A 15,865-nucleotide genomic window follows, 5' to 3' on the forward strand; every position below is an offset into this window, starting at 1 on the left:
TTGAACTAATTCAGTTCTTATTGATTCTAGTTCTGAAATAAGACTTGAACTTGTGTGCATCATTTCCATTGGATTGATTTAAAAATAAAATATTGTCTTATCTGGAATTATGAAGCGTTTACATGAATCCTAGCTAAATCTTTGGCGTATTAAAACCCAAAAGCTTCTCTTACTCCATGACAGTAAGTTGTTCTTTCTTTTTCTTTCCAATACTTATGTGGCTCGATAAGCTTTTTTTTTTTTTTTTTTTTTTTTTTTTTGTAAAGCATTTACTATCTGCTGGGTTCTGTATTTGCTGCTAGATGAAAAAACAGGCTTTCTTCCCTTGATACATAAATGGCAATATCTCTTTATTTTATCATCATCCTTAGGATGAACAAACAATCCTTCATTTCCTTATCCATAAAACAAGGCAATAACCTTAAAAACCTGATAAAGTTGTTATTTAATATAGGGATTAAATAAAATGATTCATATAAATTACCTACAATATTGCCAAACACATAGAGCTCAAGAAAACTAATTAATTTTGATCAATTCAATTAGTATTAAGGGCTGCCAAAATGAATTGAATTCACCTACCTAATCAAATAATACCATTCTAAACTTGCTTAATACTCTTAGGTGTACATTAGTACCATGTCTTTTATTTGGGCTTTGTTTCTATTAAATCCCCAAACGTTTGAAGGTATAATTATTTGGCAGATTTGATATGATGATTTTTGTTGGAATAGTTAAAGCTCATAGTTTTATTTTCTTCTTCTTTTCCTTCTTTAAAGAAAAGCTTCTTGTTGAGAACATGATTTTCTGGCTTTCTGACTTTTAAAGTGGCATGTAATTTGAAACCATGGTTCCTTACTTGTCTAAACAGTAGGGTGAGGTCCTTGTGGTAGAACTGGGAGGTTTCTATCTTAGGCCAAGAGGACAGCTCTGACTGCCAGCTCTACCTGCCTGTCTCTAGCACTGACCAGCTTCCTCAGCCTTGATTTCTTGAAACTTAACCTGAGTCAATATAGTACCTTCAATTTAAAATGGGGCCATTAGAATTGTTCAAAACACATAGAGCACTGGTGCCTTATGTGTTAGTCCGTTTTCACACTGCTATAAAGATACTACCGGAGACTAGGTAATTTATAAAGAAAGGAGGTTTAATTGACTTACCGTTTCTCATGGCTGGGGAGGCCTTAGGAAACTTACAATCATGGCAGAAGGCAAGGGGAAGCAAGGCAGGCACGTCTTACATGGTGGCAGGGGAGAGTGAGAGTGAGAAAGTGGCACTATCAGCTTTCGTGAGAACTCACTCAACTATCAGGAAACTGCCCCCATGATCCAATTGTCTCCCACCAGGTCCCTCCCTTAACATGTGGGGATTATATTCTGAGATGAGATTTGGGTGGGGACACAGAGCCAAACCATATCACCTTGTAAGCACATAATAAATGTTAGCTATTATACTAATGATAGCACTATAGTAGCACTGTGATTGCCTCTGAAGCAAAGAAGGGCCTTCTCTGTGTGGACTCCCTTGTTGAACAAGTTTTTATTCTTTTCCTAAGAATTTTATGAGAATTTATAACAATCCATTTCTCTCTGGCTTGTGCTGTCAGGTGGAGCTGCCATGCTTCTTCTCACCCCTTGGCCTTTGCTCAAGTTCTGCCCACCTGCCCCAACCTAGGAAGCCCTTCCCCTACTGTGACAAATACCTGCTTCTCCATTAAGACTAGGTTCACCTTCGTTTAGGAAACCGTGGATATTTACTAGGTGACGACTCTATGTCAGGAACGGTACTTAGTGTCTAGTGAAGTTGCCTTAGAGAGGAGCACAGAGTGTTCATTTGTGGTAACAGGAGGGGAGTCCAGGCAGGGACATAGGGAGGTGGAGTCAGGTAAGTCTCTCCTGGTTGTCTCCATCATCCCAGTGAAATAGGAGACAGGGACATCAGAGGAGAGCAAATCATAAGCTGTGTGGCCTCCCCTGCTCCATAAAGGACGCCTCCTACCCCCATTCTCTTTTTCCGAAGCAGAGCTGATGGTCCCCTCATTTGTGTGCCCCTTTAATAGTAATGGCAACAGCCCAATGCTCTTACTTAACGTTTCTTTTTTATCTGCAGACTGTAAATTCCTTCATGACAAGGAGCCAGTCTTATCCTTTTTTGAGAACCCAGCACCTAGAACTGATTTGCAATGTCTTTGTTCCATTTACTGCCCAAATACATTTTGAGTGCCTACTATATGCCCAGTGGTCTTGTAAGTGCTTGGGATATGGTTTACACTTCACTGGGGGAGGAGACAGTAGACAAATTCTCCCCATTATCTTCCCTTCGATTTCTTTTATATTTGTATTTCTTTCCAGATACAGTCCAATCAAGATTTATACATTAAATTTCTCTTAAATTTTTCTTAACTTTTTTATTTTGAAACAATTTTTTTATTTTGAAAACTTACAGAGAAGTTTGAAGAATAGTATAAAGAAATCCTGTATAAACCCACCCAGATTCACCACTGTTAACATGATGCCATACTTGCTCTAATGTTTTTTCTGTTCCTTCTGTGCAAGTGTGCACACACACCTATACACACATACATACATACACATATGTTTTTTATGAACTGTTTGAGTGGAGGCCTCAGATTACACTTTATTTTGAAGATAAACAGAATCTTCTGAGAGATTGGTTGTGTGGTATGAGAGAAAGTGAGAATTCAAGAATGACACTTGGGTTTTAGCTTAGGCAGTTAGACAGAAGGAGTTGCCCTTTAGTGGGTTGAGGAAGCGTGAGGGAGGAGCAAACCTGGGGAGAAGTCCAGGATTTTGATTTTGGTCATGTGAATCTGGAGGTATCTATTAGATATCTATGCGGAGGAGTGCTGTAGGCAGCCGGATAGGTGACTGCGCAGTTCAGGGAGGAGGTGTGGACTTGGCAGTTGTTGGTGAATAGATAGCATGTAAAGCCCCGAGACAGTGCGAGATCTCAAAGAGAGTGAGGCTAAGTAGAGAAAACATCTGAGGATGGAGGCTTGAGTCAGCCCCGTGTGAGAGGTTTTGGAATTGAGGAGGAGCTGATAAAGGAGGCTGTGAAGGAGATGGGTGAGTGAGGAGGCCAAGAGAAGAAGACATTCATCGTCGGCTGTGTCACTACTCACGGTCCATGTAGCAACATGCAAGTCATTCGGTGTCTGCCAAGTGCAGTTTGGGTGGAAGGTCTTAAGACAAAATGGAGGAGAGAAGTTGGAATGTGGGAACTCTCGAGAGATTTGTTATAAAAGAGAGGTCCAGAAAAAGATAACAGTCATTAGAGGAGGAATTTGGGGTTAAGGATTTTTTTTTAACAAGGGAAAAATGATGGCTTGTTTGTATACTGATGGGAATGATCCAGCAAAGAGGGAAAAATGGATGATACCTGAGAGGAGAGAAATGGCAAGAGCTGAGCCTTGCCCAGGCAGGAGGCACTGGGGTGTGGAGCACAGTCAGGAGTCGCCTTAGAGAGGGGCCTGAAGCATTCATTTGTGGTAACAGGAGGGAAGTCCAGACAGGGGCATAGGGAGGCAGAGTCAGGTAAGTATCTCCTGGTTGTCTCCATCATCCCAGTGAAATAGGAAACGGGCATCTGAGGAGAGTGAAGAGGGAGGAGGAAGTATTGGCATTTTGAGGAGAGGGGAGAAAGTGTGAAACAATTTTCTGGAGGTGTATTGATTAATTTCTTTGTTTGGCATGTCTATCTGCATGTGGGTGGCAGATAGTGAGGGTGAGGGACACAAGTACATTGTCGTTTCTGGGGAATAAGAGGTGTAGGTGCCAGTAGGGTGCGGTCACTCACAAGTCACTGTGTTCCAGTCCAATAAACCCAGGAGTGGGGTGGAACCTTCACAGTGTGATGAATCACTATAGGAATGGGAAACTAGGTTGAAAGCAGGGTTGGGAGGTTTGGAGCCCTCGCTCAGATATTTGGTGCAGATTAGCTGCAGGCATTTATCAGACCAGACTGTGGAACTGATATCAACCAGTAAACATTTATTTTTTATCATTTCCACATTGTTTACAGGAAGAGAGAGGGCAAATCTCTTATGTCCCTCAGTCAGTCTGTAGCTTTTGAAGATACTGAGGATGTAAAACCAACCTATGGAGCCTACTTTGCACATGACTACCTTGAAGGAAAATGTTACCATGTTCATAAAGTACTTTTGTGTCTTTTAGTTCATTATCCAGTAAGCTGCTGAGGTAGTAAATTTTTGTCAAATTGGATGATGTTCCATTCTAAACTCCCTTCTCTCCTAAGAAATTCTGTGCCACATACTGAAGATGCTTAAGCTGCCACATGGATTTCTCTTGAGTTTTAGATGATTTGATGCATTAGATGTTTTTATTTAATTTATGCTTTTAATTTCAGGAAACACACCCAGATATGCCTGCAGCCAACCAGACAGTTTTCTAAAGCTGTATAAAAATAAGAGAGAAAGGAGAGAAAAGAAAAAAAGCAGCATGTTTTTATTTCTTTTCTAGTTTTTTCTGTTTATACTTTGCATATTAGATCCTCATTAGGTGTTTTAGATCCAGATTTCTTGCTTTTAAAAAAAGGTTTTACTTGGAAGACAACCAAATAAGCAAATAAAAAACCATAAGGGGGATGCATTGTAAAATCCTATGGGTGTAAATTTTCTTGGTGCTTAAAAAGTAATCCTCGGCCTCTGATAATTATCTCAAAATTTTTTTCCTAACATTATTAAATGTCTCTGTTTACGAGATATGATTTCATGGCTGAACTCAAATCAGAGACCTATAAATATAATAAAGCTTTAATCTGAACAGGAACAAAATAACAATTCCTTTGGTTAAATATAATAAAGTTTTAATCTGAACAGGAACAAAATAACAATTCCTTTGATTATTTTTATTATGAAAATTTTGATTGCCCAAAAGAAGAGAGAATAGTATAATGAATTCCCATGTATCCACCATACAGCTTTGACAATGGTACACATTCTGCCATCTTCTTATGATATTAATTCTTAAAGAGAAAGTTGTAAAAATTATTTTAAAGACTTTGGTATAGTGTATATTTCTTGGGAGGAAAAGTGGTGTGATTGTCAAGGAGCCCATGGAGTTGGGGGGGGCACTGGAGAGCGGCCCTCACTTTTTTTTACAGATAAAACATTAATATGGGATATAGGTTCAAGGTAATGTATTTAATATGGGTTGGGGCTTTCAAATTAGAGACCTAGAGCTTGCAAAGGTGTTTTTTAAAAAATCCTGTCTCTTAGTTCTCCATGGCCTCAAGTCCACCAGTCACCAATACTTCTTTTCCAATTCCTTCCTTGCGTGCCATGCTCTAGTAAGAATGAACTGCTCAAAGTTCTCTGTGCATTCCATCCCAGGGACCCCCACACCCCCTTTTCTTCTACGTTTGATTCTTACTCATTTCTTTGAAGTCTAGCTTGGGCACCCTTTCTCCTCCGAGATTTCTACTCGTCACCCCAACCCTTGCCTGGCACAGGTATACCCACCTGGAGCTCCCATGAGAACCCTCCCCCTCTCTGCTGTGCTCTGGATTAAGATCTAATCTGGGAACCCTGGCCTGCAGGGCTCTGCATGGTCCAGATCTGGGCTGTGGACCTGCCTGACTTCATCTCTCCCAGCTCCTCTCACTGCGCTTCAGTGATGTCGAGGTGCTCTCTGCTTGCTGGGCTCGTTCCTGCCTCTTGGCCTTTGCGCTTGCTTTCCCATCGTCCTGGAACGTTCTGCTCCACATTTTCAACTTTCTGCAGCTCCCTAGTGCCCCCCAATCCATAGGCCCCTTGATAATCACAACACCACTTTTCCGCCCAAGAAATATACTCTATGCCAACTTCTGCACTAATCATTGTCTTAGTTTGACTCACATCCTTGCCGTTTAACAAGTGTTCCCAAACACTATAATTTAGTTTTGCCTATTTAAAAACCTAATACAAGTAGAATGTGCTTAGATGTGTTTCTTACAGATAACGTATGGTGGGATTTTGTTTTATTCAGTCCGGACACATTTGTTCTTTTTTCCACCAGATCTTATTTCACATGTGCTTAATATAATCATTTTTACATGCTTTTACATCTTCATCTTGTTTTGTGCTTTCTATTTTTGCCTATTTTATGTTCTCTCTCTCCCTTTTCTTGACTTGATTCCATTTTCCCTTTTAGTTTTGAAATTATAGACTCAATTTTTAGTTATTTTGGTGGTTATCCTAGAAATTACAATGGGTATACCTAAGTTATCAAAATCCAATGTTGACCCCTCTTACCCTCCTAGAAAATCCAAGGTGTTTAGAATATTTTATTTCCGTGTTCCCTCTTCTGACTTGTTACTTTTGTCTTGCCTTTTATTCTTTATTTTTAATCTTAGAGACATTATTAACCTTAAACAACAGAGACAATTTTTTAAAGATTTGCACACCTATTTACCACTTTTTTTTGTTTTTAATTCATTTTTGTACCCAGACCTTCCATTTGGAATCACTTTAATTTTTGTCTGAAGATCCTTGAGGCCTGCTAGAGATGAAATCTCTTGGTTTTTATTGTCTGAAAATGAGTTTATTTCTTCCTCATTCTTGAAGGTTTTTTCTCTGAGTATAGAATTCTAGTCTAGCAGTTATTTCCTTTCAGTATAATGATTATATCATCGCAATGTCTTCTTGCTTACATGCTTGCCACAGAGAAGCGATAGTCACTCTGTCATTCCATTGAAGATAATGCCCTTTTTATCCCTGTAGGCTTCAAGATTTTCCCCTTAGTCTTTGTCTTTCTATATTGCAATTAAAATATATATATATTTCTCTTGAGATTCTCTGGGCCTTCTTAAATCTATGAGTCTATGGATTGCTATCTTTGTTTTTTTTTTTTTTTTTTTTTTTTTTGAGATGGAGTCTCACTCTGTCACCCAGGCTGGAGTGCAGTGGTGCAATCTTGGCTCACTGCAACCTCTGCCTCCCAGGCTCAAGCAATTCTCCTGCCTCAGCTTCCCAAGTAGCTGGGATTACAAGTGAGTGCCACCACACCTGGCTAACTTTTATGTTTTTAGTAGAGACAGTGTTTCACCATGTTGGCCATGCTAGTCTTGAACTGCTGACCTGTAGTGATCCAACTGGCTTCAGCCTCCCAAAGTGCTGGGATTACAGGCGTGAGCCACCATGCCTGGCCCAATTGCTATCTTTATCAGTTCTGGAAAATTCTCAGTCATTACTTCTTTAAATATTGCTTCTTCTCTACTCTCATTATTTTCTTCTTCTGTAATTACAGTTAAATGTATTTTAGATCCTCTCACTACCCTCATGAGTTCTAACTTCCCTTCCATGTTGTTCATTGTTTCTGTTTCTCTGGCCATATGTTAGATGTCATCTGACATATCTTTCAAATCACTAATTCCCTTTTAACTATTTCTGTTTATTCTCCTCCTAGTTTTTAATTTGGTTAATATATATTTTTATTTATAAAAGTTCTGTTTCATCTTTTAAAAACCTGCTTGTTCGGTTTTCATAGTTTCCTGTTCTTTGCAGATACTTTTTATGTGGTCTTTTATTTTATTTATTTTTATTTTTATTTTTTTTCAATTTGAGAGCAAGTACTGTTTATTAACCAACCAGCTTAGAAAAATAATCATGGTAGACACCTTAGTTCATTCTTCTAATAAGCCTGTTGATCTGGTCCTCCCTGTTGCCAGCATCTCCACCTACTACAAAATGGGTGGTCTTTTTCTTCATTCCACCTCGTGGAGAAGACAATTTGAAGGGCCACAGGAAATTATTTGCCTCTTTGAACTATTTGTTCAAAGAGGCAACAGTATAGATCTCATGAATCAGATCCTCCATGCAGATGATGCCGTATTTACCAAGAGATCGAGCAATCAAAGCGTTATCTATCAAAGCAGTTCGCTTCTTACTGATTTTGCCATAACCACGCTTGTAGATTAGTTCATTTACTGACTTCAGATTGGGGTACCCCCATGCAATATATGGCTCTACAATCCTCAGCATGTTAATCGAAGCCTTGTTGAGCTTCACAAAGTTTCCATTGAAGATTTGACGAAGGCAAAGCAGCTGCAACACCTTTCGAACCTTTGGGCTCACGCCATTGATACCTCTGATTCTGATGACAAACGCCAATTTGGGTTCTGCAGGTACATAGAAGTTGCCAGCTTTTCTTGCCATCCTCGCCATTCGAATTTCAGTTCTGTACATCTGCCTATATTCCTTGTGATAGTGCTTCGCTTTTTTGTAGATAAGCTTCCTCCTTGCCTTTCGAAGCATCTTTTGGGCAAATTTCTTTCTCAGGCGCTTGATCTTCAGCTCTGCGAAATTCTTTCGCTTTTTCTTAAGGGTTTCTGGCACAGCAGGAACCTCCTTCTTCTTTTCTACACCCTCCATGGTTCCAGCCGGAAAAAGAGCAGTCTTTTATTTTTTTACATAGGGGAAGCATAGTTGTTTTACAATCTGTATTTGACAGTTCCAGTATTTGTGGGTGTGTTTCTGATTCTGATTCATGGAACCTGTTTTTCCTTGTATGCTTAATTGTGTACTACTCTTCGTTCTTAGGCAATATTAAGGAGGGAGAATCATGAGGCCTAGGAAAATGATGATTCTCTCAGAGAGTTTATGCTTATGCTCCTGTCCGGCATGGACGATATCCCAGCCTAGGATCACCCCAGACCAAGCACATGACTTACCATGACCCCCAGGCCCACCTGGGCTAACTCCCCATGACTGTAACCACCTTGGTCATGGTCACAGTTGTGGGTCTCTTACCACAACTTCTCATGGTGTTATTTTCCTTTCCCCTTTTCTCTTCTTCTGCTTAGTATCAAGGCAACCATCCCTGAAGTTTCCCAGAATTGGGGGTAGAGGTAGGGTTTATGTATGGCACACACTCATCCTATGGATGTTATATCTTGGGGTCCCAGCTTAATATGCACAGTGTCATCTATAATATCCCCCACATTGGTAGGTGCTTGGCCTAGATTCTTCCCCCTTTCCTCCAGGGGCTGCCAAAACAGAAACCCAGATTAACTCATGGTGGAGATGCCTTTGGGCCAGAAGGAACTGTGGTGTTCTCCTTAGGTCTCTGGGTTCCTAGTTTCCCTTAGATTTTTATCCTGAGAGCTTCTTACTATCTTGTCACCTCTGATGCTTTTAAGTATATTTTTTAAGTTGAGAAGTTTAGTTGTTTTAAATAGAGAGCAAGGGGTTTGTCTGACTAGCCTAGCCTGCTGTGTCTGGGAAAGGAAGTATTAATAAGACCTTAAATCATTTAATAACTATCGTCTAGTACTGAAAAAAAATGTGTGCTGTGCAAACATAAGGTTTCAAATGTGGTCAGTCAGGATTTTGAAAACTAGAATTTTCATACACCTTTATTTTATGTGATACATTATTTTAATATTGATGTGAAGTTAAACAAGGTCCGTTTGACCTTGTGTTCAGTGCAATTCCCAAATTTAAATGCAGCAGTTTCCTGAAATTGCATACATACAACAGCTTTAGGTGCCTGGATTCACAGTGAGCTAGTGAAATAGCTGGTGATTTCATAGTGAGCCAGTGAAATAGCCATCCTTTCCAAGCACCCACAGTGTACAGTTATGGTATAGAGGGGCCTTGATGGGCATGGCCTTTGAAAGACATGAAAGCTATAGGTTAGCCTATATTATTGTCTGGTATGTAGTAGGTAATAACTGACAAACAGACAATTGCCTAACGTTCCAGAAAACAACATAGGCAAGGCTTGCGGTTACAAAATAATGCATAGACAAATGTACATTTAATCAAATTTGGCTGGCTTGAGAGAATGGTGGATATACACAGCACAGACTGATCAATTTGGTAGTGTTAAGCAGAAAATCACTCTTATAGGACAAGAATCTTGTAAAATTTTGAACCTTAGAAATATGCACTAATGACAGTGTGGTGTAGGAATAGATAGTGATGGGGAGGGCGTCAAGACAGGTACAAATAAGTAGTGTGTGTTGATTGACGGGCATGTCCTTTTGGCAAAGAGAGACTCCACCAAGAAAGTGATTGGGAAATGAGCTAAGAAAAGTGTGAGAGAAGAAAACACTTTAGTTCTGACATTCAAGAAACAGCCCCACTCTGATTTGGATAGGGGCAAAGCCTAACTGCAGATCATTTTTCAGCCAACTACAGAATCTTTTTAGCTTTCCTTGCTTCTTTTTCACTTGCTTTCTCTTTCGAATTTGAGGAGTAGATTGCAGTTTAACCACATGCTATGAGCTGAGGCCTCTTGGGTGGCCTCCCTGGGTCTTAGACCAAACTAGTCATTAGGCTTTTAGAGAATAATTTAAAAATGCCATCCCTTAATGTTGTCAGGGTTGTTTGAACTATGAGAAGAAGATAATGAGCATGAAGCAGGACCTTTAGAGGACTACGTTGTCTGGAGTTTGTAGTTAGTTGAAAGGCTATAGGGTCCATTTATTCCTGTAATTTTATTTGCCTTCCTGCTCTGATGTATCATTATTTGTCATCCATGGATATGGAATTCATACTATCATTCAATAAAATGAATGCTGACTCTGTGCTGGCTGCTTTTCGAGGCCTTGTAAATATTCTCTGTTTGGTGATTATTGCAATGGCCTTTTGCCATCATGACCTGGCCTTTTGCCATCATGACAGCATCTGACATGTACTGAATACTTAGAATGTACCAAGATCGCTTCCTTAGTCATCTTATTTAATCCTTCCGACACTCTCATTGGGCAGATGGTTTTACCCTAATTTTTAAAAGGTTAAGCAGTTTACCCGCGATATGTAATGAGAGTCAGGATCTGCGTGTGACTGGCCCTAATGCCTGTGCTTCCTAAGTAATTTCCTAAGTAATCAAAGCTGCTTTTAAGATTAACTTTCTCCAAAGATGCAGGTATTGCTCATTCCTTTTTTATAGCTGAGTCACAGACACAATGAATACTGCCAGTGAGCTGCAGCGAAACTGTATCTTTAAAAGAAAAATGTTTTTTAGGTTTCTCAGCTCCCGTGTTTTTGCTGTTTGCGTGATACCCCTCTGTGGAAATTAACAAACCTTTTGCTGTTGGTTTTTCAGTAATATCTATCTACATAGAAAAACTTCACAATGGAATCTGTATGTGTAATATGTGTGAGAAAGACAGACATAATGCTGTCATGATTAATAAGCCATGACCAAACTGTATGTGCACATACACACAGCTTCTGTGGGTCTCACTGAGACTAAATTTGGCAACACATTCCCTAATTTATTTTTACACAATTTCCCCGTTTCACTGTAGACCTTTTCCCTAACATCTGTTTATCCTAACGACTCTGTCAAAACAGATAATGGTGGGGCACCAATCACTTGGAGTTTGATAACTCTATTTGAATTAAAATCTATCCACATTCTTCAAGGCATTCTTTCACTGAAATTGAGAGGTGCTTATTGGCAACTTGATATGGAGAATTTGGGGCAAATTCCTTTTTTAACTCTAGACATCAACAAACAAAAATGGCTGCAAGAAATTGTGGGGTTTTTTGTTTGATTTTTGTTTTATGACACAAAGTAGTTAAGAGCAAGGCTTGGATTAGTTTCCTGTGAAATGGTTGGAGGAAGTAGAAAATATGTAAGTGAATATTATCTCTGGATTTATGGCTGCACTCATTGTCAATTTTTGAGCTCTCATAGAAAGAGATGGCAGAAAGAGTTAGCAGGATTTCATCTCCTGTCTTAAGGATATAACAAAAAGAAATGCCAACTCCATATTTGCTGAGCTATAAGAGGTGGTTGATTCTTCCAGTTGAAGTGGTACTGAGCATGCAAATGGTTTGTGTTCCTTGACCCATGGCAGGAAACACACGACTCACTGTTTCTCTGGGGCCCAGCCATTGATAGCAGTGGAGATTCATGCTTACAGGATGCTGAATGAACAGCACCTGCCTGGGCCCAGATAGAATGAGTTTAAGACCAGATTCTTGGTCACTCTCCTTCCTTCACTCATTCATCTAACAGTATTCATCAAGCACATATCATATGCTGGGCAATAGGTACAGGAGACAGTGATGGACAAGGCATGGTGTCATTCCCCAAGGAGCTCATGTGCTACATTCTTCTGCTATCCTTGTCTCTTCCCTGAAAAGTATGGTCTAATGATTAAATGCTCAGGCTATGAAGTCAGACAGATCTGAACTCTAAAGCCTTCTGCTTACCAGATGTGTGATGTTGGCCAAGCCAATTCTGCCTCAGTAAGACCCCCTTTCTTCATGTACAACATAGGTGGAAGGCAGATCATATAGGGAAAGGTCTTTTCACCATGCCTGTGGTGTGGCAGATGCTCCATGGATGTCACCTAGCACCACTGAAGTTGTCTAATTGTTATGATTACATTCTGACCCTAGGGTTTGAGGAAAAAGGAAAAGTGTTTGAAATAAATGGGAAGGATGTGGATCATGGATATGCCAGAAGGAAGAACCAGAGGCTCATAAAGACAGAGTAGAAGTCCATCAGGAAAATAGCTGGTCCTTCACAAATCTTGGGCCACATGTCTCCCTATGTGACATCTTTCCCCTTCTGGGCATCATTTCAACCTGATTTCTTTAAGTTCAAATGTTGCACAACTAGGGAGGGAAATGTTGCACAACTAGGGCATTTAGATTCTGCAATATAAGTTATCTTGAGTGCCATCCTTGCTAATGGCAGGTTGAGATACTTTAGTTTTTTGAGACAGGGTCTTACTCTCTCACCCCAGCTGGAGTACAGTGGCATAATCACGGCTCACTGCAGCCTTGACCTCCCAGACCCAAGTGATCCTCCCATCTCAGCCTCCCAGTTAGCTGGGACTACAGGCTTGCACCACCACACCTGGCTAATTTTTGTATTTTTTTTTAGAGATGGAGTTTTGTGATGTTGCCGGGGCTGGTAAGATACTTTAAAAAAAAAAAAAAGGAAAAAGGAAGCTTACCACGTGTAGTGCTATCTTTTAGATAGTCAAAGATGACACTTTGATTTAGAATTAAAGAAAATCAGGACTAAAACAACGTTTCTTTCCTTTGCCCATTATAAAACACCCTTTGAAAGCATTTGTATAAAGTATGCCTCATTTATTTATTTGGCGGAAGCCATGTTATTTTCAGTGGAAATGAAGATAATTGCAAATTAGATTTTGCCCAAGTATATATAAGAAGTGTGCATTTTATTGTTTTTCCTCCTTGTGTACCTTGAGGGAAGTTTCAGAAGGCTGTCCGATCTTCAAATATAGCAAAGACTGTGTTTATTGGAAATATTTTAACTGTGGAGTTACCCAACACTAATCACATAGATACAATGATTGTTTGAGGTCCATTTTTTCATTTTATTGTCCATAAGTTTCACACGTTGTCATTGCCTTTATGGTTCTGAAATTCAGGTTTGAATTCTCTCTGTACCCCTGATAAGCACATGTCCCTGAGGAAATCCCTTAATTTTTTGAGCATATTTCCTGTCATGAAAAGTGAGAAGAATGTTACATATTTCAGTGGGCCATTGTGAGATTTAAATAATATAAAGTGTTAAATTTCTTGCCACATTCCTTGATATACTAGGGGTCCTTAATAAATGTTTATTGAGGTCGGGCATGGTGGCTCACACTGGTAATTCCAACACTTTGGGATGCTGAGGTGGGCGGATTACCTGAGGTCAGGAGTTTGAGACCAGCCTGGCCAACATGGTGAAACCCTGTCTCTACTAAAAATACAAAAATTAGCTGGGCATGTTGGTGTGCGCCTGTAGTCCCAGCTATGCGGTGGGTAGGGGAGCTGAGGCATGAGAGTCCCTTGAACCCGGGAGGCGGAGATTACAATGAGCCAAGATTGCGCCATTGCACGCTAGCCTGAGTGATAGAGCAAGACTGTCTCAAAAATAAATAAATATAAAATAAAATACAAAGTAAAACAAAATAAAAGTTTATTGAAACTGAATCATTATGTCTGGTTTCTTCATTCTCAGATGCTTATTACACTTTGAGATTTGCCCCTCTGTGGATTTCATGAAATTGTGTTACAAATGACCAGGGCTGACCTCAGGAGATCATATCCTTTGGTAGTTACTGAATAGGGTAGCATACCAAGTGGTATGACATGATTATTTTGATGATGTGTTGGTTACACCAACTCAGGAGCCAGAGATGGAGTTGAAAATAAACTCAGAGCAGTGCTGCTCCTTGCCAAGGGTCTTTGTGTAATGAAGGTTTTCTTGGCCTCTGCCTCAATGTCAAGTGATGATTGTGTTAAATGCTTTTTCTTCTGTTTCCTTTGGCCAGAGGTAGTTGCTAAGTGTCAGCTCCTGGCTGTGAAAAACTCTCTTTGCCTTTCTGGAAGGAGTAGTTTGAAAATAAAATGCTTCAGTGTAGGCATATGGTATACAGGCAAAGTTAGTGTGATTAATATATACTACAAATAACATAAATATTAATATATAATATGATTAATATATAATATAGTAAGTTGTTTTTTTTTTTTTTTTTGAGACGGAGTCTTGCTCTGTCGCCCAGGCTGGAGTGCAGTGGCACAATCTCGGCTCACTGCAAGCTCTGCCCCCTGGGTTCATGCCATTCTCCTGCCTCAGCCTCTCTGAGTAGCTGGGACTACAGGCGCCCGCCACCACGCCCGGCTAATTTTTTTGTATTTTTAGTAGAGATGAGGTTTCACCGTGGTCTCGATCTCCTGACCTTGTGATCCGTCCACCTCGGCCTCCCAAAGTGCTGGGATTACAAGCGTGAGCCACTGCGCCCGGCCTAATATAGTAAGTTTTTAAAGAAGTTGAGGGCTTTTAATTTTAATGTATGGTTTTCTTAAATTGCATTTTAACAAGTAGAACATCATAATGATATAGTAGTATAACATTATTATTCTTGCCAAAATTTATTGCGCTCCTACTCTGGGCAAGTACCGCTCTAGGTGCTTTATTATTCTATTATATTTTAGAGACAGTGTCTCACTCTTGTTGCCCAGGCTGGAGTGCAGTGGCACAGTTATAGCTCACTGCAGCCTCGACCTTCTGGGCTCAGTGATCCTCCGGCCTCAGCTCAGACTGAAGATGTATGCCATCATACCTGGCTAATTTTATTTTTTTTTTGTAGAGATGGGATCTCTCTATGTTGCCCAGGCTGGTATCGGCCTCCTGGCCTTAAGTGTTCCTCCTGTCTCAGCCTTCCAAAATGTTGGGATTACAGGCATGAGCCACTGCACTTGGCCTTTTGTATTTTTAACTGTGGCAAAATAGACATAGCATAAAACTTACCGTCTTACCCATTTTTAAGTGTACAATTCAGTGACTTCTAAGTACATTCACCATGTTGTACAATGCAACCGTCACCACCATCCATCTCCAGAACTCTTTTTATCTTGCAAAACTGAAATTTTATACCCATTAAACACTTAATTTCCCATTTTTTCCCTCTCCCAGATCCCTCATAACCCCCACTCTACTTTGTTTCTATGAATTTAATGACCGTAAGTACTTCATATAAGTGGAATCCCACCGTTTTTGTCCTTTTGTAACTGCCTTATTTCACTTAGCATAATGTCCTCAAGGTTCACCCATGTTTTGGTGTCAGAATTTCCTTCTTATAGGCTGAATATTCCATTATATTATATACCACGTTTTGTTTATCCGTTTATTTGTTGATGGGCACTTGGGTTGCTTCCATCTCTTGGCTACTGTGAATAATCCTCTTATGAACCTGGATGTACAAATAGTTGTTCAAGACCCTACTTTCAATTCTTTTTTTTGTTTGTTTGTTTGAGACAGAGTCTTGTTCTACTATGAAATGGTGGGATCTCACTCACTGCAACCTCCACCTCCCAGGTTCAAGCAATTCTTCTGCCTCAGCCTCCTGAGGAGCTGGGAC

General features: G+C 40.0%; 1 protein-coding gene and 1 pseudogene across 2 annotated transcripts in view; one reads left to right on the forward strand and one right to left on the reverse strand.

The window, feature by feature from the left end:
* The window catches only part of CERS6 (ceramide synthase 6), a 326,541-nt gene that overhangs the window by 122,727 nt on the left and 187,949 nt on the right, over window positions 1-15,865 (forward strand). The gene's annotated exons all lie outside the window — the stretch shown is intronic.
* LOC100606702 lies at window positions 7,567-8,406 on the reverse strand (annotated as a pseudogene). The gene has a single exon (XR_001114474.2). The product of XR_001114474.2 is annotated as a 60S ribosomal protein L7 pseudogene (transcript).

Source organism: Nomascus leucogenys, chromosome 22a (genome assembly GCF_006542625.1).
Source record: "Nomascus leucogenys isolate Asia chromosome 22a, Asia_NLE_v1, whole genome shotgun sequence".
Taxonomy (NCBI): Eukaryota; Metazoa; Chordata; class Mammalia; order Primates; family Hylobatidae; genus Nomascus; species Nomascus leucogenys.